Source organism: Ambystoma mexicanum, chromosome 11 (assembly GCF_040938575.1).
Source record: "Ambystoma mexicanum isolate Mex_15411 chromosome 11, UKY_AmexF1_1, whole genome shotgun sequence".
In the NCBI taxonomy this organism is placed as follows: domain Eukaryota; kingdom Metazoa; phylum Chordata; class Amphibia; order Caudata; family Ambystomatidae; genus Ambystoma; species Ambystoma mexicanum.
Window position 1 is genome coordinate 824,919,653 of NC_090934.1, and position 19,471 is coordinate 824,939,123.

At 46.4% G+C, this 19,471-nt stretch overlaps 14 non-coding genes across 14 annotated transcripts; all 14 read right to left on the reverse strand.

The window, feature by feature from the left end:
- Positions 1-809: 809 nt before the first annotated feature.
- Positions 810-881, reverse strand: TRNAW-CCA (transfer RNA tryptophan (anticodon CCA)). Its single transcript has one exon. It is a non-coding gene; the product is annotated as a tRNA-Trp (tRNA).
- A 313-nt stretch (positions 882-1,194) lies between these two features.
- On the reverse strand, positions 1,195-1,268 carry TRNAN-GUU (transfer RNA asparagine (anticodon GUU)). Its single transcript has one exon. It is a non-coding gene; the product is annotated as a tRNA-Asn (tRNA).
- Positions 1,269-3,057: 1,789 nt separating this feature from the next.
- Positions 3,058-3,129, reverse strand: TRNAW-CCA (transfer RNA tryptophan (anticodon CCA)). Its single transcript has one exon. It is a non-coding gene; the product is annotated as a tRNA-Trp (tRNA).
- Positions 3,130-3,442: 313 nt separating this feature from the next.
- TRNAN-GUU (transfer RNA asparagine (anticodon GUU)) lies at positions 3,443-3,516 on the reverse strand. The gene has a single exon. It is a non-coding gene; the product is annotated as a tRNA-Asn (tRNA).
- A 1,789-nt stretch (positions 3,517-5,305) lies between these two features.
- TRNAW-CCA (transfer RNA tryptophan (anticodon CCA)) lies at positions 5,306-5,377 on the reverse strand. Its single transcript has one exon. It is a non-coding gene; the product is annotated as a tRNA-Trp (tRNA).
- A 313-nt stretch (positions 5,378-5,690) lies between these two features.
- TRNAN-GUU (transfer RNA asparagine (anticodon GUU)) lies at positions 5,691-5,764 on the reverse strand. The gene has a single exon. It is a non-coding gene; the product is annotated as a tRNA-Asn (tRNA).
- Positions 5,765-7,554: 1,790 nt separating this feature from the next.
- On the reverse strand, positions 7,555-7,626 carry TRNAW-CCA (transfer RNA tryptophan (anticodon CCA)). Its single transcript has one exon. It is a non-coding gene; the product is annotated as a tRNA-Trp (tRNA).
- A 313-nt stretch (positions 7,627-7,939) lies between these two features.
- TRNAN-GUU (transfer RNA asparagine (anticodon GUU)) lies at positions 7,940-8,013 on the reverse strand. The gene has a single exon. It is a non-coding gene; the product is annotated as a tRNA-Asn (tRNA).
- Positions 8,014-9,803: 1,790 nt separating this feature from the next.
- On the reverse strand, positions 9,804-9,875 carry TRNAW-CCA (transfer RNA tryptophan (anticodon CCA)). The gene has a single exon. It is a non-coding gene; the product is annotated as a tRNA-Trp (tRNA).
- Positions 9,876-10,188: 313 nt separating this feature from the next.
- On the reverse strand, positions 10,189-10,262 carry TRNAN-GUU (transfer RNA asparagine (anticodon GUU)). The gene has a single exon. It is a non-coding gene; the product is annotated as a tRNA-Asn (tRNA).
- A 1,790-nt stretch (positions 10,263-12,052) lies between these two features.
- On the reverse strand, positions 12,053-12,124 carry TRNAW-CCA (transfer RNA tryptophan (anticodon CCA)). The gene has a single exon. It is a non-coding gene; the product is annotated as a tRNA-Trp (tRNA).
- Positions 12,125-12,437: 313 nt separating this feature from the next.
- Positions 12,438-12,511, reverse strand: TRNAN-GUU (transfer RNA asparagine (anticodon GUU)). The gene has a single exon. It is a non-coding gene; the product is annotated as a tRNA-Asn (tRNA).
- A 1,789-nt stretch (positions 12,512-14,300) lies between these two features.
- Positions 14,301-14,372, reverse strand: TRNAW-CCA (transfer RNA tryptophan (anticodon CCA)). The gene has a single exon. It is a non-coding gene; the product is annotated as a tRNA-Trp (tRNA).
- A 4,797-nt stretch (positions 14,373-19,169) lies between these two features.
- On the reverse strand, positions 19,170-19,243 carry TRNAN-GUU (transfer RNA asparagine (anticodon GUU)). Its single transcript has one exon. It is a non-coding gene; the product is annotated as a tRNA-Asn (tRNA).
- Positions 19,244-19,471: the final 228 nt, after the last annotated feature.

A 19,471-nucleotide genomic window follows, 5' to 3' on the forward strand; every position in this document is an offset into this window, starting at 1 on the left:
ACGCCCGAGACAACTCTGAGTGTCACCTCAAATTCTAAGAAATGCAAACTAGGGACCTACGCTTTTTATTGCCAGTGGATCTTTGTGTTTCAGACAAATGTGCACGCCTCCCAGAGCCCCTTGCAATGCACTTAGGGAAATGGGGGAAGGTGCTGTGAAGCCCTCTCGCTGACAATGTCTCTCTTGTCTATAATGTATCTATGAGAGAGAGAGAAATAGGCAATGCGAGAGTGAAAAAGTAAAATGGAAATGTGTCTACTGAGACCAGTATAAGGGGAAATCCTCACAATCCAGGACCGACAGTTGATTGGGAGGGCGCTTACAGGTTTCCGACACCAGACCGGTACCTGAACTCACAAACCCAAACTGCAAAGTGATGGGCATTGCCACTAGACTGCCGACCCCCTTTCGGGCCTCAGCATATATCCTTTAGTCACACCTAGAGTTCCCAGGACAGTGCAGCATTCAGCGATTACACGAAAATATTGACAGCGCTAGGAGGCCATGCAAATGGCAGAGGTATGCTTTACAAAGCCCACGTAGCGTGCACAAAACAGCACATCAGTCAGGCCCACTTGAAGAGATGGTAAAGAGGAAATACTTCTGCTGCATCCAGTAAAACATAGAGATTGGCCTGCTTTAAAGGTTGACCATGTCCTTCATGGGTGTCTGTCAATATGATACTTCCCTGCTGCAAAGCTTACATTCGAAACGCCAGAACAACTAGGCCCAGAGCACAAAGATGCAGTCAGGTTGAAAAACGAGATACTGAAGAGCAATTTTGTATTTCAGAGTGGGAAAAGCAAATATGACCCCGACGTGATTTGAACACGCAACCTTCTGACCTGGAGTCAGACGTGCTACCATTGCGCCACGAGGTCCTTGTGACAGTCCACCTGGTGTGTCTGATGACAGAATAAAGGTAGGAGACGTACATGGACCTGCAGAGCCTCATTGCTTCTTTAAGTAGACTGGCTAGGATAGCTTCCTTCTGTGCATCAGTACACGCTGCAGCCAAACCCTTCCCATGAAGTCTTGATGTTTATGAATTGAATGGCAAGTTTTGAAAAACTAAAGCAAGCGAGAAGAATTGCTTGCAGTTTATTGGATTTTTTGGACGTCAGCAGACGAGACCTGCGAGAGGTAAACAGAAGTTCATAGTTGGTCATGCTGAATTTTTGAGCCAAAATGCATCGTCCCTGGGTGGGCTTGAACCACCAACCTTTCGGTTAACAGCCGAACGCGCTAACCGATTGCGCCACAGAGACTCATGCAGTGCTTACACTGGGGCCTGATTGGTGTGCTGTTTGCTTATGCTTCCCAGGCAACCTGAAAATATTTCTAAAATAGCTCTATTTCCCACAGCAAATCAGGGTATCAAGCACTTCCCTACCTCCCCTAATCCACAAACACAGGGGATTTAGTAGAGGACAGAGCCCATCAACAGTGCACCAAATGTCCTCTGTGTAGGCATAACTTGCTATGAGGAGAAAGCCACAGTTGCGCACTTGTGTTAAAAGGGGACAGTAGGCTGAACCCAGAGAACACGGGAGAAATGACTCAGGTTTACTGAGTGGAACACTCTGTGTCTTTGTGCCAAAAACAGCAGCGTCTTTTCGGTTAACAGCCGGACGCGCTAACCAATTGTGCCACAGAGACTCACTGGCATGTGTGTTCTGCCTTTGGCCTGATTGCATTGCTATTTTTTTCTGATTGGCAGAAAACCTGAACTTTTTTCTGAAAAAGGCATGCCTCTCTTAGCACTGCAGTGCATTAGACTGCTCCCTTGCTTCCCTGAGTCCCCAAATACACAACCACCTTGGGCACAATAGAAGACACATTCCAGCAGATTTAGCAAGAGTGCACCGAGGTTTCTATATGTAGGTACCTTGCTGAGAAGCAAGACCTGCAGTTGCATTCTTCTGTTAAAAGAGGGCAGCAGAGTGCACCAAGAGAACTTGGGGGAAGTAGCTTATGTTAACTACTTGCCATGCTCTTTATAGATCCCTCTGTTTGACTGGGTGAATTCTAATTTCTGGGGTAGAGTAAGCAATTTTTGGATCTAGATGCTGTGCGCAACAGGAATGCTATATACTGCACTGTACTGCTACTGAAAAGTTACCAATTTTACAGGATGTTCAGGTAAGCTTTGTTTCAGAAAACAACTTGCTAGAGGCCCTAGGACAGATTACTGGGACAAAGGAAGAGGGTTTGGGGATTAGCACATCTCCTATGAAAGGTACAGTCACGCCCGAGACAACTCTGAGTGCCTCCTCAAATTCTAAGAAATGCGAACTGGGGTCCTACGCCTTTTATTGCCAGTGGATCTTTGTGTTTCAGACAAATGTGCACGCCTCCCAGAGCCCCATGCAATGCACTTAGGGAAATGGGGGAAGGTGATGTGCAACCCTCTCGCTGACAATGTCTCTCTTGTCTATAATGTATCTATGAGAGAGAGAGAAATAGGCAATGCGAGAGTGAAAAAGTAAAATGGAAATGTGTCTACTGAGACCAGTATAAGGGGAAATCCTCACAATCCAGGACCGACAGTTGATTGGGAGGGCGCTTACAGTTTTCTGACACCAGACCGGTACCTGAACTCACAAACCCAAACTGCAAAGTGATGGGCATTGCCACTAGACTGCCGACCCCCTTTCGGGCCTCAGCATATATCCTTTAGTCACACCTAGAGTTCCCAGGACAGTGCAGCATTCAGCGATTACACGAAAATATTGACAGCGCTAGGAGGCCATGCAAATGGCAGAGGTATGCTTTACAAAGCCCACGTAGCGTGCACAAAACAGGACATCAGTCAGGCCCACTTGAAGAGATGGTAAAGAGGAAATACTTCTGCTGCATCCAGTAAAACATAGAGATTGGCCTGCTTTAAAGGTTGACCATGTCCTTCATGGGTGTCTGTCAATATGATACTTCCCTGCTGCAAAGCTTACATTCGAAACGCCAGAACAACTAGGCCCAGAGCACAAAGATGCAGTCAGGTTGAAATAACGAGATACTGAAGAGCAATTTTGTATTTCAGAGTGGGAAAAGCAAATATGACCCCGACGTGATTTGAACACGCAACCTTCTGATCTGGAGTCAGACGCGCTACCATTGCGCCACGAGGTCCTTGTGGCAGTACACCTGGTGTGTCTGATGACAGAATAAAGGTAGGAGACGTACATGCACCTGCAGAGCCTCATTGCTTCTTTAAGTAGACTGGCTAGGATAGCTTCCTTCTGTGCATCAGTACACGCTGCAGCCAAACCCTTCCCATGAAGTCTTGATGTTTATGAATTGAATGGCAAGTTTTGAAAAACTAAAGCAAGCGAGAAGAATTGCTTGCAGTTTATTGGATTTTTTGGACGTCAGCAGACGAGACCTGCGAGAGGTAAACAGAAGTTCATAGTTGGTCATGCTGAATTTTTGAGCCAATATGCATCGTCCCTGGGTGGGCTTGAACCACCAACCTTTCGGTTAACAGCCGAACGCGCTAACCGATTGCGCCACAGAGACTCATGCAGTGCTTACACTGGGGCCTGATTGGTGTGCTGTTTGCTTATGCTTCCCAGGCAACCTGAAAATATTTCTAAAATAGCTCTATTTCCCACAGCAAATCAGGGTATCAAGCACTTCCCTACCTCCCCTAATCCACAAACACAGGGGATTTAGTAGAGGACAGAGCCCATCAACAGTGCACCAAATGTCCTCTGTGTAGGCATAACTTGCTATGAGGAGAAAGCCACAGTTGCGCACTTGTGTTAAAAGGGGACAGTAGGCTGAACCCAGAGAACACGGGAGAAATGACTCAGGTTTACTGAGTGGAACACTCTGTGTCTTTGTGCCAAAAACAGCAGCGTCTTTTCGGTTAACAGCCGAACGCGCTAACCAATTGTGCCACAGAGACTCACTGGCATGTGTGTTCTGCCTTTGGCCTGATTGCATTGCTATTTTTTTCTGATTGGCAGAAAACCTGAACTTTTTTCTGAAAAAGGCATGCCTCTCTTAGCACTGCAGTGCATTAGACTGCTCCCTTGCTTCCCTGAGTCCCCAAATACACAACCACCTTGGGCACAATAGAAGACACATTCCAGCAGATTTAGCAAGAGTGCACCAAGGTTTCTATATGTAGGTACCTTGCTGAGAAGCAAGACCTGCAGTTGCATTCTTCTGTTAAAAGAGGGCAGCAGAGTGCACCAAGAGAACTTGGGGGAAGTAGCTTATGTTAACTACTTGCCATGCTCTTTATAGATCCCTCTGTTTGACTGGGTGAATTCTAATTTCTGGGGTAGAGTAAGCAATTTTTGGATCTAGATGCTGTGCGCAACAGGAATGCTATATACTGCACTGTACTGCTACTGAAAAGTTACCAATTTTACAGGATGTTCAGGTAAGCTTTGTTTCAGAAAACAACTTGCTAGAGGCCCTAGGACAGATTACTGGGACAAAGGAAGAGGGTTTGGGGATTAGCACATCTCCTATGAAAGGTACAGTCACGCCCGAGACAAATCTGAGTGCCTCCTCAAATTCTAAGAAATGCGAACTGGGGTCCTACGCCTTTTATTGCCAGTGGATCTTTGTGTTTCAGACAAATGTGCACGCCTCCCAGAGCCCCATGCAATGCACTTAGGGAAATGGGGGAAGGTGATGTGCAACCCTCTCGCTGACAATGTCTCTCTTGTCTATAATGTATCTATGAGAGAGAGAGAAATAGGCAATGCGAGAGTGAAAAAGTAAAATGGAAATGTGTCTACTGAGACCAGTATAAGGGGAAATCCTCACAATCCAGGACCGACAGTTGATTGGGAGGGCGCTTACAGTTTTCTGACACCAGACCGGTACCTGAACTCACAAACCCAAACTGCAAAGTGATGGGCATTGCCACTAGACTGCCGACCCCCTTTCGGGCCTCAGCATATATCCTTTAGTCACACCTAGAGTTCCCAGGACAGTGCAGCATTCAGCGATTACACGAAAATATTGACAGCGCTAGGAGGCCATGCAAATGGCAGAGGTATGCTTTACAAAGCCCACGTAGCGTGCACAAAACAGGACATCAGTCAGGCCCACTTGAAGAGATGGTAAAGAGGAAATACTTCTGCTGCATCCAGTAAAACATAGAGATTGGCCTGCTTTAAAGGTTGACCATGTCCTTCATGGGTGTCTGTCAATATGATACTTCCCTGCTGCAAAGCTTACATTCGAAACGCCAGAACAACTAGGCCCAGAGCACAAAGATGCAGTCAGGTTGAAATAACGAGATACTGAAGAGCAATTTTGTATTTCAGAGTGGGAAAAGCAAATATGACCCCGACGTGATTTGAACACGCAACCTTCTGATCTGGAGTCAGACGCGCTACCATTGCGCCACGAGGTCCTTGTGGCAGTCCACCTGGTGTGTCTGATGACAGAATAAAGGTAGGAGACGTACATGCACCTGCAGAGCCTCATTGCTTCTTTAAGTAGACTGGCTAGGATAGCTTCCTTCTGTGCATCAGTACACGCTGCAGCCAAACCCTTCCCATGAAGTCTTGATGTTTATGAATTGAATGGCAAGTTTTGAAAAACTAAAGCAAGCGAGAAGAATTGCTTGCAGTTTATTGGATTTTTTGGACGTCAGCAGACGAGACCTGCGAGAGGTAAACAGAAGTTCATAGTTGGTCATGCTGAATTTTTGAGCCAAAATGCATCGTCCCTGGGTGGGCTTGAACCACCAACCTTTCGGTTAACAGCCGAACGCGCTAACCGATTGCGCCACAGAGACTCATGCAGTGCCTACACTGGGGCCTGATTGGTGTGCTGTTTGCTTATGCTCCCCAGGCAACCTGAAAATATTTCTAAAATAGCTCTATTTCCCACAGCAAATCCGGGTATGAAGTACTTCCCTACCTCCCGTAATCCACTAACACAGGGGATTTAGTAGAGGACAGAGCCCATCAACAGTGCACCAAATGCCCTCTGTGTAGGCATAACTTGCTATGAGGAGAAAGCCAAAGTTGCGCACTTGTGTTAAAAGGGGACAGTAGGCTGAACCCAGAGAACACGGGAGAAATGACTCAGGTTTACTGAGTGGAACACTCTGTGTCTTTGTGCCCAAAACAGCAGCGTCTTTTCGGTTAACAGCCGAACGCGCTAACCAATTGCGCCACAGAGACTCACTGGCATGTGTGTTCTGCCTTTGGCCTGATTGCATTGCTATTTTTTTCTGATTGGCAGAAAACCTGAACTTTTTTCTGAAAAAGGCATGCCTCTCGTAGCACTGCAGTGCATTAGATTGCTCCCTTGCTTCCCTGAGTCCCCAAATACACAACCACCTTGGGCACAATAGAAGACACATTCCAGCAGATTTAGCAAGAGTGCACCAAGGTTTCTATATGTAGGTACCTTGCTGAGAAGCAAGACCTGCAGTTGCATTCTTCTGTTAAAAGAGGGCAGCAGAGTGCACCAAGAGAACTTGGGGGAAGTAGCTTATGTTAACTACTTGCCATGCTCTTTATAGATCCCTCTGTTTGACTGGGTGAATTCTAATTTCTGGGGTAGAGTAAGCAATTTTTGGATCTAGATGCTGTGCGCAACAGGAATGCTATATACTTCACTGTACTGCTACTGAAAAGTTACCAATTTTACAGGATGTTCAGGTAAGCTTTGTTTCAGAAAACAACTTGCTAGAGGCACTAAGACAGATTACTGGGACAAAGGAAGAGGGTTTGGGGATTAGCACATCTCCTATGAAAGGTACAGTCACGCCCGAGACAACTCTGAGTGTCACCTCAAATTCTAAGAAATGCAAACTAGGGACCTACGCTTTTTATTGCCAGTGGATCTTTGTGTTTCAGACAAATGTGCACGCCTCCCAGAGCCCCTTGCAATGCACTTAGGGAAATGGGGGAAGGTGCTGTGAAGCACTCTCGCTGACAATGTCTCTCTTGTCTATAATGTATCTATGAGAGAGAGAGAAATAGGCAATGCGAGAGTGAAAAAGTAAAAAGGAAATGTGTCTACTGAGACCAGTATAAGGGGAAATCCTCACAATCCAGGACCGACAGTTGATTGGGAGGGCGCTTACAGGTTTCCGACACCAGACCGGTACCTGAACTCACAAACCCAAACTGCAAAGTGATGGGCATTGCCACTAGACTGCCGACCCCCTTTCGGGGCCCCAACATATATCCTTTAGTCACACGTAGAGTTCCCAGGACAGTGCAGCATTCAGCGATTACACGAAAATATTGACAGCGCTAGGAGGCCATGCAAATGGCAGAGGTATGCTTTACAAAGCCCACGTAGCGTGCACAAAACAGCACATCAGTCAGGCCCACTTGAAGAGATGGTAAAGAAGAAATACTTCTGCTGCATCCAGTAAAACATAGAGATTGGCCTGCTTTAAAGGTTGACCATGTCCTTCATGGGTGTCTGTCAATATGATACTTCCCTGCTGCAAAGCTTACATTCGAAACGCCAGAACAACCAGGCCCAGAGCACAAAGATGCAGTCAGGTTGAAATAACGAGATACTGAAGAGCAATTTTGTATTTCAGAGTGGGGAAAGCAAATATGACCCCGACGTGATTTGAACACGAAACCTTCTGATCTGGAGTCAGACGCGCTACCATTGCGCCACGAGGTCCTTGTGGCAGTCCACCTGGTGTGTCTGATGACAGAATAAAGGTAGGAGACGTACATGCACCTGCAGAGCCTCATTGCTTCTTTAAGTAGACTGGCTAGGATAGCTTCCTTCTGTGCATCAGTACACGCTGCAGCCAAACCCTTCCCATGAAGTCTTGATGTTTATGAATTGAATGGCAAGTTTTGAAAAACTAAAGCAAGCGAGAAGAATTGCTTGCAGTTTATTGGATTTTTTGGACGCCAGCAGACGAGACCTGCGAGAGGTAAACAGAAGTTCATAGTTGGTCATGCTGAATTTTTGAGCCAAAATGCATCGTCCCTGGGTGGGCTTGAACCACCAACCTTTCGGTTAACAGCCGAACGCGCTAACCGATTGCGCCACAGAGACTCATGCAGTGCCTACACTGGGGCCTGATTGGTGTGCTGTTTGCTTATGCTCCCCAGGCAACCTGAAAATATTTCTAAAATAGCTCTATTTCCCACAGCAAATCCGGGTATGAAGTACTTCCCTACCTCCCGTAATCCACAAACACAGGGGATTTAGTAGAGGACAGAGCCCATCAACAGTGCACCAAATGCCCTCTGTGTAGGCATAACTTGCTATGAGGAGAAAGCCACAGTTGCGCACTTGTGTTAAAAGGGGACAGTAGGCTGAACCCAGAGAACACGGGAGAAATGACTCAGGTTTACTGAGTGGAACACTCTGTGTCTTTGTGCCCAAAACAGCAGCGTCTTTTCGGTTAACAGCCGAACGCGCTAACCAATTGCGCCACAGAGACTCACTGGCATGTGTGTTCTGCCTTTGGCCTGATTGCATTGCTATTTTTTTCTGATTGGCAGAAAACCTGAACTTTTTTCTGAAAAAGGCATGCCTCTCGTAGCACTGCAGTGCATTAGATTGCTCCCTTGCTTCCCTGAGTCCCCAAATACACAACCACCTTGGGCACAATAGAAGACACATTCCAGCAGATTTAGCAAGAGTGCACCAAGGTTTCTATATGTAGGTACCTTGCTGAGAAGCAAGACCTGCAGTTGCATTCTTCTGTTAAAAGATGGCAGCAGAGTGCACCAAGAGAACTTGGGGGAAGTAGCTTATGTTAACTACTTGCCATGCTCTTTATAGATCCCTCTGTTTGACTGGGTGAATTCTAATTTCTGGGGTAGAGTAAGCAATTTTTGGATCTAGATGCTGTGCGCAACAGGAATGCTATATACTTCACTGTACTGCTACTGAAAAGTTACCAATTTTACAGGATGTTCAGGTAAGCTTTGTTTCAGAAAACAACTTGCTAGAGGCACTAAGACAGATTACTGGGACAAAGGAAGAGGGTTTGGGGATTAGCACATCTCCTATGAAAGGTACAGTCACGCCCGAGACAACTCTGAGTGTCACCTCAAATTCTAAGAAATGCAAACTAGGGACCTACGCTTTTTATTGCCAGTGGATCTTTGTGTTTCAGACAAATGTGCACGCCTCCCAGAGCCCCTTGCAATGCACTTAGGGAAATGGGGGAAGTTGCTGTGAAGCCCTCTCGCTGACAATGTCTCTCTTGTCTATAATGTAACTATGAGAGAGAGAGAAATAGGCAATGCGAGAGTGAAAAAGTAAAATGGAAATGTGTCTACTGAGACCAGTATAAGGGGAAATCCTCACAATCCAGGACCGACAGTTGATTGGGAGGGCGCTTACAGGTTTCCGACACCAGACCGGTACCTGAACTCACAAACCCAAACTGCAAAGTGATGGGCATTGCCACTAGACTGCCGACCCCCTTTCGGGGCCCCAGCATATATCCTTTAGTCACACCTAGAGTTCCCACGACAGTGCAGCATTCAGCGATTACACGAAAATATTGACAGCGCTAGGAGGCCATGCAAATGGCAGAGGTATGCTTTACAAAGCCCACGTAGCGTGCACAAAACAGGACATCAGTCAGGCCCACTTGAAGAGATGGTAAAGAGGAAATACTTCTGCTGCATCCAGTAAAACATAGAGATTGGCCTGCTTTAAAGGTTGACCATGTCCTTCATGGGTGTCTGTCAATATGATACTTCCCTGCTGCAAAGCTTACATTCGAAACGCCAGAACAACTAGGCCCAGAGCACAAAGATGCAGTCAGGTTGAAATAACGAGATACTGAAGAGCAATTTTATATTTCAGAGTGGGAAAAGCAAATATGCCCCCGACGTGATTTGAACACGAAACCTTCTGATCTGGAGTCAGACGCGCTACCATTGCGCCACGAGGTCCTTGCGGCAGTTCACCAGGTGTGTCTGATGACAGAATAAAGGTAGGAGACGTACATGCACCTGCAGAGCCTCATTGCTTCTTTAAGTAGACTGGCTAGGATAGCTTCCTTCTGTGCATCAGTACACGCTGCAGCCAAACCCTTCCCATGAAGTCTTGATGTTTATGAATTGAATGGCAAGTTTTGAAAAACTAAAGCAAGCGAGAAGAATTGCTTACAGTTTATTGGATTTTTTGGACGTCAGCAGACGAGACCTGCGAGAGGTAAACAGAAGTCCATAGTTGGTCACGCTGAATTTTTGAGCCAAAATGCACCGTCCCTGGGTGGGCTTGAACCACCAACCTTTCGGTTAACAGCCGAACGCGCTAACCGATTGCGCCACAGAGACTCATGCAGTGCTTACACTGGGGCCTGATTGGTGTGCTGTTTGCTTATGCTCCCCAGGCAACCTGAAAATATTTCTAAAATACCTCTATTTCCCACAGCAAATCAGGGTATCAAGCACTTCCCTACCTCCCGTAATCCACAAACACAGGGGATTTAGTAGAGGACAGAGCCCATCAACAGTGCACCAAATGCCCTCTGTGTAGGCATAACTTGCTATGAGGAGAAAGCCACAGTTGCGCACTTGTGTTAAAAGGGGACAGTAGGCTGAACCCAGAGAACACGGGAGAAATGACTCAGGTTTACTGAGTGGAACACTCTGTGTCTTTGTGCCCAAAACAGCAGCGTCTTTTCGGTTAACAGCCGAACGCGCTAACCAATTGCGCCACAGAGACTCACTGGCATGTGTGTTCTGCCTTTGGCCTGATTGCATTGCTATTTTTTTCTGATTGGCAGAAAACCTGAACTTTTTTCTGAAAAAGGCATGCCTCTCTTAGCACTGCAGTGCATTAGACTGCTCCCTTGCTTCCCTGAGTCCCCAAATACACAACCACCTTGGGCACAATAGAAGACACATTCCAGCAGATTTAGCAAGAGTGCACCAAGGATTCTATATTTAGGTACCTTGCTGAGAAGCAAGACCTGCAGTTGCATTCTTCTGTTAAAAGAGGGCAGCAGAGTGCACCAAGAGAACTTGGGGGAAGTAGCTTATGTTAACTGCTTGCCATGCTCTTTATAGATCCCTCTGTTTGACTGGGTGAATTCTAATTTCTGGGGTAGAGTAAGCAATTTTTGGATCTAGATGCTGTGCGCAACAGGAATGCTATATACTGCACTGTACTGCTCCTGAAAAGTTACCAATTTTACAGGATGTTCAGGTAAGCTTTGTTTCAGAAAACAACTTGCTAGAGGCACTAAGACAGATTACTGGGACAAAGGAAGAGGGTTTGTGGATTAGCACATCTCCTATGAAAGGTACAGTCACGCCCGAGACAACTCTGAGTGTCACCTCAAATTCTAAGAAATGCAAACTAGGGACCTACGCTTTTTATTGCCAGTGGATCTTTGTGTTTCAGACAAACGTGCACGCCTCCCAGAGCCCCTTGCAATGCACTTAGGGAAAGGGGGGAAGGTGCTGTGAAGCCCTCTCGCTGACAATGTGTCTCTTGTCTATAATGTAACTATGAGAGAGAGAGAAATAGGCAATGCGAGAGTGAAAAAGTAAAATGGAAATGTGTCTACTGAGACCAGTATAAGGGGAAATCCTCACAATCCAGGACCGACAGTTGATTGGGAGGGCGCTTAAAGGTTTCCGACACCAGACCGGTACCTGAACTCACAAACCCAAACTGCAAAGTGATGCCCATTGCCACTAGACTGCCGACCCCCTTTCGGGGCCCCAGCATATATCCTTTAGTCACACATAGAGTTCCCAGGACAGTGCAGCATTCAGCGATTACACGAAAATATTGAAAGCGCTAGGAGGCCATGCAAATGGCAGAGGTATGCTTTACAAAGCCCACGTAGCGTGCACAAAACAGCACATCAGTCAGGCCCACTTGAAGAGATGGTAAAGAGGAAATACTTCTGCTGCATCCAGTAAAATATAGAGATTGGCCTGCTTTAAAGGTTGACCATGTCCTTCATGGGTGTCTGTCAATATGATACTTCCCTGCTGCAAAGTTTACATTCGAAACGCCAGAACAACTAGGCCCAGAGCACAAAGATGCAGTCAGGTTGAAATAACGAGATACTGAAGAGCAATTTTATATTTCAGAGTGGGAAAAGCAAATATTACCCCGACGTGATTTGAACACGCAACCTTCTGATCTGGAGTCAGACGCGCTACCATTGCGCCACGAGGTCCTTGTGGCAATCCACCTGGTGTGTCTGATGACAGAATAAAGGTAGGAGACGTACATGCACCTGCAGAGCCTCATTGCTTCTTTAAGTAGACTGGCTAGGATAGCTTCCTTCTGTGCATCAGCACACGCTGCAGCCAAACCCTTCCCATGAAGTCTTGATGTTTATCAATTGAATGGCAAGTTTTGAAAAACTAAAGCAAGCGAGAAGAATTGCTTGCAGTTTATTGGATTTTTTGGACGTCAGCAGACGAGACCTGCGAGAGGTAAACAGAAGTCCATAGTTGGTCACGCTGAATTTTTGAGCCAAAATGCACCGTCCCTGGGTGGGCTTGAACCACCAACCTTTCGGTTAACAGCCGAACGCGCTAACCGATTGCGCCACAGAGACTCATGCAGTTCTTACACAGGGGCCTGATTGGTGTGCTGTTTGCTCATGCTTCCCAGGCAACCTGAAAATATTTCTAAAATAGCTCTATTTCCCACAGCAAATCAGGGTATCAAGCACTTCCCTACCTCCCCTAATCCACAAACACAGGGGATTTAGTAGAGGACAGAGCTCATCAACAGTGCACCAAATGTCCTCTGTATAGGCATAACTTGCTATGAGGAGAAAGCCACAGTTGCGCACTTGTGTTAAAAGGGGACAGTAGGCTGAACCCAGAGAACACGGGAGAAATGACTCAGGTTTACTGAGTGGAACACTCTGTGTAATTGTGCCAAAAACAGCAGCATCTTTTCGGTTAACAGCCGAACAAGCTAACCAATTGCGCCACAGAGACTCACTGGCATGTGTGTTCTGCCTTTGGCCTGATTGCATTGCTATTTTTTTCTGATTGGCAGAAAACCTGAACTTTTTTCTGAAAAAGGCATGCCTCTCTTAGCACTGCAGTGCATTAGACTGCTCCCTTGCTTCCCTGAGTCCCCAAATACACAACCACCTTGGGCACAATAGAAGACACATTCCAGCAGATTTAGCAAGAGTGCACCAAGGATTCTATATGTAGGTACCTTGCTGAGAAGCAAGACCTGCAGTTGCATTCTTCTGTTAAAAGAGGGCAGCAGAGTGCACCAAGAGAACTTGGGGGAAGTAGCTTATGTTAACTACTTGCCATGCTCTTTATAGACCCCTCTGTTTGACTGGGTGAATTCTAATTTCTGGGGTAGAGTAAGCAATTTTTGGATCTAGATGCTGTGTGCAACAGGAATGCTATATACTGCACTGTACTGCTACTGAAAAGTTACCAATTTTACAGGATGTTCAGGTAAGCTTTGTTTCAGAAAACAACTTGCTAGAGGCACTAAGACAGATTACTGGGACAAAGGAAGAGTGTTTGGGGATTAGCACATCTCCTATGAAAGGTACAGTCACGCCCGAGACAACTCTGAGTGTCACCTCAAATTCTAAGAAATGCAAACTAGGGACCTACGCTTTTTATTGCTAGGGGATCTTTGTGTTTCAGACAAATGTGCACGCCTCCCAGAGCCCCTTGCAATGCACTTAGGGAAAGGGGGGAAGGTGCTGTGAAGCCCTCTCGCTGACAATGTCTCTCTTGTCTATAATGTATCTATGAGAGAGAGAGAAATAGGCAATGCGAGAGTGAAAAAGTAAAATGGAAATGTGTCTACTGAGACCAGTATAAGGGGAAATCCTCACAATCCAGGACCGACAGTTGATTGGGAGGGCGCTTACAGGTTTCCGACACCAGACCGGTACCTGAACTCACAAACCCAAACTGCAAAGTGATGGGCATTGTCACTAGACTGCCGACCGCCTTTCGGGCCTCAGCATATATCCTTTAGTCACACCTAGAGTTCCCAGGACAGTGCAGCATTCAGCGATTACACGAAAATATTGACAGCGCTAGGAGGCCATGCAAATGGCAGAGGTATGCTTTACAAAGCCCACGTAGCGTGCACAAAACAGCACATCAGTCAGGCCCACTTGAAGAGATGGTAAAGAGGAAATACTTCTGCTGCATCCAGTAAAACATAGAGATTGGCCTGCTTTAAAGGTTGACCATGTACTTCATGGGTGTCTGTCAATATGATACTTCCCTGCTGCAAAGTTTACATTCGAAACGCCAGAACAACTAGGCCCAGAGCACAAAGATGCAGTCAGGTTGAAATAACGAGATACTGAAGAGCAATTTTGTATTTCAGAGTGGGAAAAGCAAATATGACCCCGACGTGATTTGAACACGCAACCTTCTGATCTGGAGTCAGACGCGCTACCATTGCGCCACGAGGTCCTTGTGGCAGTCCACCTGGGTAGTCTGATGACAGAATAAAGGTAGGAGACGTACATGGACCTGCAGAGCCTCATTGCTTCTTTAAGTAGACTGGCTAGGATAGCTTCCTTCTGTGCATCAGTACACGCTGCAGCCAAACCCTTCCCATGAAGTCTTGATGTTTATGAATTGAATGGCAAGTTTTGAAAAACTAAAGCAAGCGAGAAGAATTGCTTGCAGTTTATTGGATTTTTTGGACGTCAGCAGACGAGACCTGCGAGAGGTAAACAGAAGTTCATAGTTGGTCATGCTGAATTTTTGAGCCAAAATGCATCGTCCCTGGGTGGGCTTGAACCACCAACCTTTACAGCCGAACGCGCTAACCGATTGCGCCACAGAGACTCAAGCAGTGCTTACACTGGGGCCTGATTGGTGTGCTGTTTGCTTATGCTCCCCAGGCAACCTGAAAATATTTCTAAAATAGCTCTATTTCCCACAGCAAATCAGGGTATCAAGCACTTCCCTACCTCCCGTAATCCACAAACACAGGGGATTTAGTAGAGGACAGAGCCCATCAACAGTGCACCAAATGCCCTCTGTGTAGGCATAACTTGCTATGAGGAGAAAGCCACAGTTGCGCACTTGTGTTAAAAGGGGACAGTAGGCTGAACCCAGAGAACACGGGAGAAATGACTCAGGTTTACTGAGTGGAACACTCTGTGTCTTTGTGCCCAAAACAGCAGCGTCTTTTCGGTTAACAGCCGAACGCGCTAACCAATTGCGCCACAGAGACTCACTGGCATGTGTGTTCTGCCTTTGGCCTGATTGCATTGCTATTTTTTTCTGATTGGCAGAAAACCTGATTTTTTTTCTGAAAAAGGCATGCCTCTCTTAGCACTGCAGTGCATTAGACTGCTCCCTTGCTTCCCTGAGTCCCCAAATACACAACCACCTTGGGCACAATAGAAGACACATTCCAGCAGATTTAGCAAGAGTGCACCAAGGTTTCTATATGTAGGTACCTTGCTGAGAAGCAAGACCTGCAGTTGCATTCTTCTGTTAAAAGAGGGCAGCAGAGTGCACCAAGAGAACTTGGGGGAAGTAGCTTATGTTAACTACTTGCCATGCTCTTTATAGATCCCTCTGTTTGACTGGGTGAATTCTAATTTCTGGGGTAGAGTAAGCAATTTTTGGATCTAGATGCTGTGCGCAACAGGAATGCTATATACTGCACTGTACTGCTACTGAAAAGTTACCAATTTTACAGGATGTTCAGGTAAGCTTTGTTTCAGAAAACAACTTGCTAGAGGCACTAAGACAGATTACTGGGACAAAGGAAGAGGGTTTGGGGATTAGCACATCTCCTATGAAAGGTACAGTCACGCCCGAGACAACTCTGAGTGTCACCTCAAATTCTAAGAAATGCAAACTAGGGACCTACGCTTTTTATTGCCAGTGGATCTTTGTGTTTCAGACAAATGTGCACGCCTCCCAGAGCCCCTTGCAATGCACTTAGGGAAAGGGGGGAAGGTGCTGTGAAGCCCTCTCGCTGACAGAGTCTCTCTTGTCTATAATGTAACTATGAGAGAGAGAGAAATAGGCAATGCGAGAGTGAAAAAGTAAAATGGAAATGTGTCTACTGAGACCAGTATAAGGGGAAATCCTCACAATCCAGGACCGACAGTTGATTGGGAGGGCGCTTACAGGTTTCCGACACCAGACCGGTACCTGAACTCACAAACCCAAACTGCAAAGTGATGGGCATTGCCACTAGACTGCCGACCCCCTTTCGGGGCCCCAGCATATATCCTTTAGTCACACCTAGAGTTCCCAGGACACTGCAGCATTCAGCGATTACACGAAAATATTGACAGCGCTAGGAGGCCATGCAAATGGCAGAGGTATGCTTTACAAAGCCCACGTAGCGTGCACAAAACAGCACATCAGTCAGGCCCACTTGAAGAGATGGTAAAGAGGAAATACTTCTGCTGCATCCAGTAAAACATAGAGATTGGCCTGCTTTAAAGGTTGACCATGTCCTTCATGGGTGTCTGTCAATATGATACTTCCCTGCTGCAAAGCTTACATTCGAAACGCCAGAACAACCAGGCCCAGAGCACAAAGATGCAGTCAGGTTGAAATAACGAGATACTGAAGAGCAATTTTATATTTCAGAGTGGGAAAAGCAAATATGACCCCGACGTGATTTGAACACGCAACCTTCTGATCTGGAGTCAGACGCCTACCATTGCGCCACGAGGTCCTTGTGGCAATCCACCTGTTGTGTCTGATGACAGAATAAAGGTAGGAGACGTACATGCACCTGCAGAGCCTCATTGCTTCTTTAGGTAGACTGGCTAGGATAGCTTCCTTCTGTGCATCAGTACACGCTGCAGCCAAACCCTTCCCATGAAGTCTTGATGTTTATGAATTGAATGGCAAGTTTTGAAAAACTAAAGCAAGCGAGAAGAATTGCTTGCAGTTTATTGGATTTTTTGGACGTCAGCAGACGAGACCTGCGAGAGGTAAACAGAAGTTCATAGTTGGTCATGCTGAATTTTTGAGCCAAAATGCATCGTCCCTGGGTGGGCTTGAACCACCAACCTTTACAGCCGAACGCGCTAACCGATTGCGCCACAGAGACTCAAGCAGTGCTTACACTGGGGCCTGATTGGTGTGCTGTTTGCTTATGCTCCCCAGGCAACCTGAAAATATTTCTAAAATAGCTCTATTTCCCACAGCAAATCAGGGTATCAAGCACTTCCCTACCTCCCGTAATCCACAAACACAGGGGATTTAGTAGAGGACAGAGCCCATCAACAGTGCACCAAATGCCCTCTGTGTAGGCATAACTTGCTATGAGGAGAAAGTCACAGTTGCGCACTTGTGTTAAAAGGGGACAGTAGGCTGAACCCAGAGAACACGGGAGAAATGACTCAGGTTTACTGAGTGGAACACTCTGTGTCTTTGTGCCCAAAACAGCAGCGTCTTTTCGGTTAACAGCCGAACGCGCTAACCAATTGCGCCACAGAGACTCACTGGCATGTGTGTTCTGCCTTTGGCCTGATTGCATTGCTATTTTTTTCTGATTGGCAGAAAACCTGATTTTTTTTCTGAAAAAGGCATGCCTCTCTTAGCACTGCAGTGCATTAGACTGCTCCCTTGCTTCCCTGAGTCCCCAAATACACAACCACCTTGGGCACAATAGAAGACACATTCCAGCAGATTTAGCAAGAGTGCACCAAGGTTTCTATATGTAGGTACCTTGCTGAGAAGCAAGACCTGCAGTTGCATTCTTCTGTTAAAAGAGGGCAGCAGAGTGCACCAAGAGAACTTGGGGGAAGTAGCTTATGTTAACTACTTGCCATGCTCTTTATAGATCCCTCTGTTTGACTGGGTGAATTCTAATTTCTGGGGTAGAGTAAGCAATTTTTGGATCTAGATGCTGTGCGCAACAGGAATGCTATATACTGCACTGTACTGCTACTGAAAAGTTACCAATTTTACAGGATGTTCAGGTAAGCTTTGTTTCAGAAAACAACTTGCTAGAGGCACTAAGACAGATTACTGGGACAAAGGAAGAGGGTTTGGGGATTAGCACATCTCCTATGAAAGGTACAGTCACGCCCGAGACAACTCTGAGTGTCACCTCAAATTCTAAGAAATGCAAACTAGGGACCTACGCTTTTTATTGCCAGTGGATCTTTGTGTTTCAGACAAATGTGCACGCCTCCCAGAGCCCCTTGCAATGCACTTAGGGAAAGGGGGGAAGGTGCTGTGAAGCCCTCTCGCTGACAGAGTCTCTCTTGTCTATAATGTAACTATGAGAGAGAGAGAAATAGGCAATGCGAGAGTGAAAAAGTAAAATGGAAATGTGTCTACTGAGACCAGTATAAGGGGAAATCCTCACAATCCAGGACCGACAGTTGATTGGGAGGGCGCTTACAGGTTTCCGACACCAGACCGGTACCTGAACTCACAAACCCAAACTGCAAAGTGATGGGCATTGCCACTAGACTGCCGACCCCCTTTCGGGGCCCCAGCATATATCCTTTAGTCACACCTAGAGTTCCCAGGACACTGCAGCATTCAGCGATTACACGAAAATATTGACAGCGCTAGGAGGCCATGCAAATGGCAGAGGTATGCTTTACAAAGCCCACGTAGCGTGCACAAAACAGCACATCAGTCAGGCCCACTTGAAGAGATGGTAAAGAGGAAATACTTCTGCTGCATCCAGTAAAACATAGAGATTGGCCTGCTTTAAAGGTTGACCATGTCCTTCATGGGTGTCTGTCAATATGATACTTCCCTGCTGCAAAGCTTACATTCGAAACGCCAGAACAACCAGGCCCAGAGCACAAAGATGCAGTCAGGTTGAAATAACGAGATACTGAAGAGCAATTTTATATTTCAGAGTGGGAAAAGCAAATATGACCCCGACGTGATTTGAACACGCAACCTTCTGATCTGGAGTCAGACGCCTACCATTGCGCCACGAGGTCCTTGTGGCAATCCACCTGTTGTGTCTGATGACAGAATAAAGGTAGGAGACGTACATGCACCTGCAGAGCCTCATTGCTTCTTTAGGTAGACTGGCTAGGATAGCTTCCTTCTGTGCATCAGTACACGCTGCAGCCAAACCCTTCCCATGAAGTCTTGATGTTTATGAATTGAATGGCAAGTTTTGAAAAACTAAAGCAAGCGAGAATAATTGCTTGCAGTTTATTGGATTTTTTGGACGTCAGCAGACGAGACCTGCGAGAGGTAAACAGAAGTCCATAGTTGGTCACGCTGAATTTTTGAGCCAAAATGCACCGTCCCTGGGTGGGCTTGAACCACCAACCTTTCGGTTAACAGCCGAACGCGCTAACCGATTGCGCCACAGAGACTCATGCAGTGCTTACACTGGGGCCTGATTGGTGTGCTGTTTGCTTATGCTCCCCAGGCAACCTGAAAATATTTCTAAAATAGCTCTATTTCCCACAGCAAATCAGGGTATCAAGCACTTCCCTACCTCCCGTAATCCACAAACACAGGGGATTTAGTAGAGGACAGAGCCCATCAACAGTGCACCAAATGCCCTCTGTGTAGGCATAACTTGCCATGAGGAGAAAGCC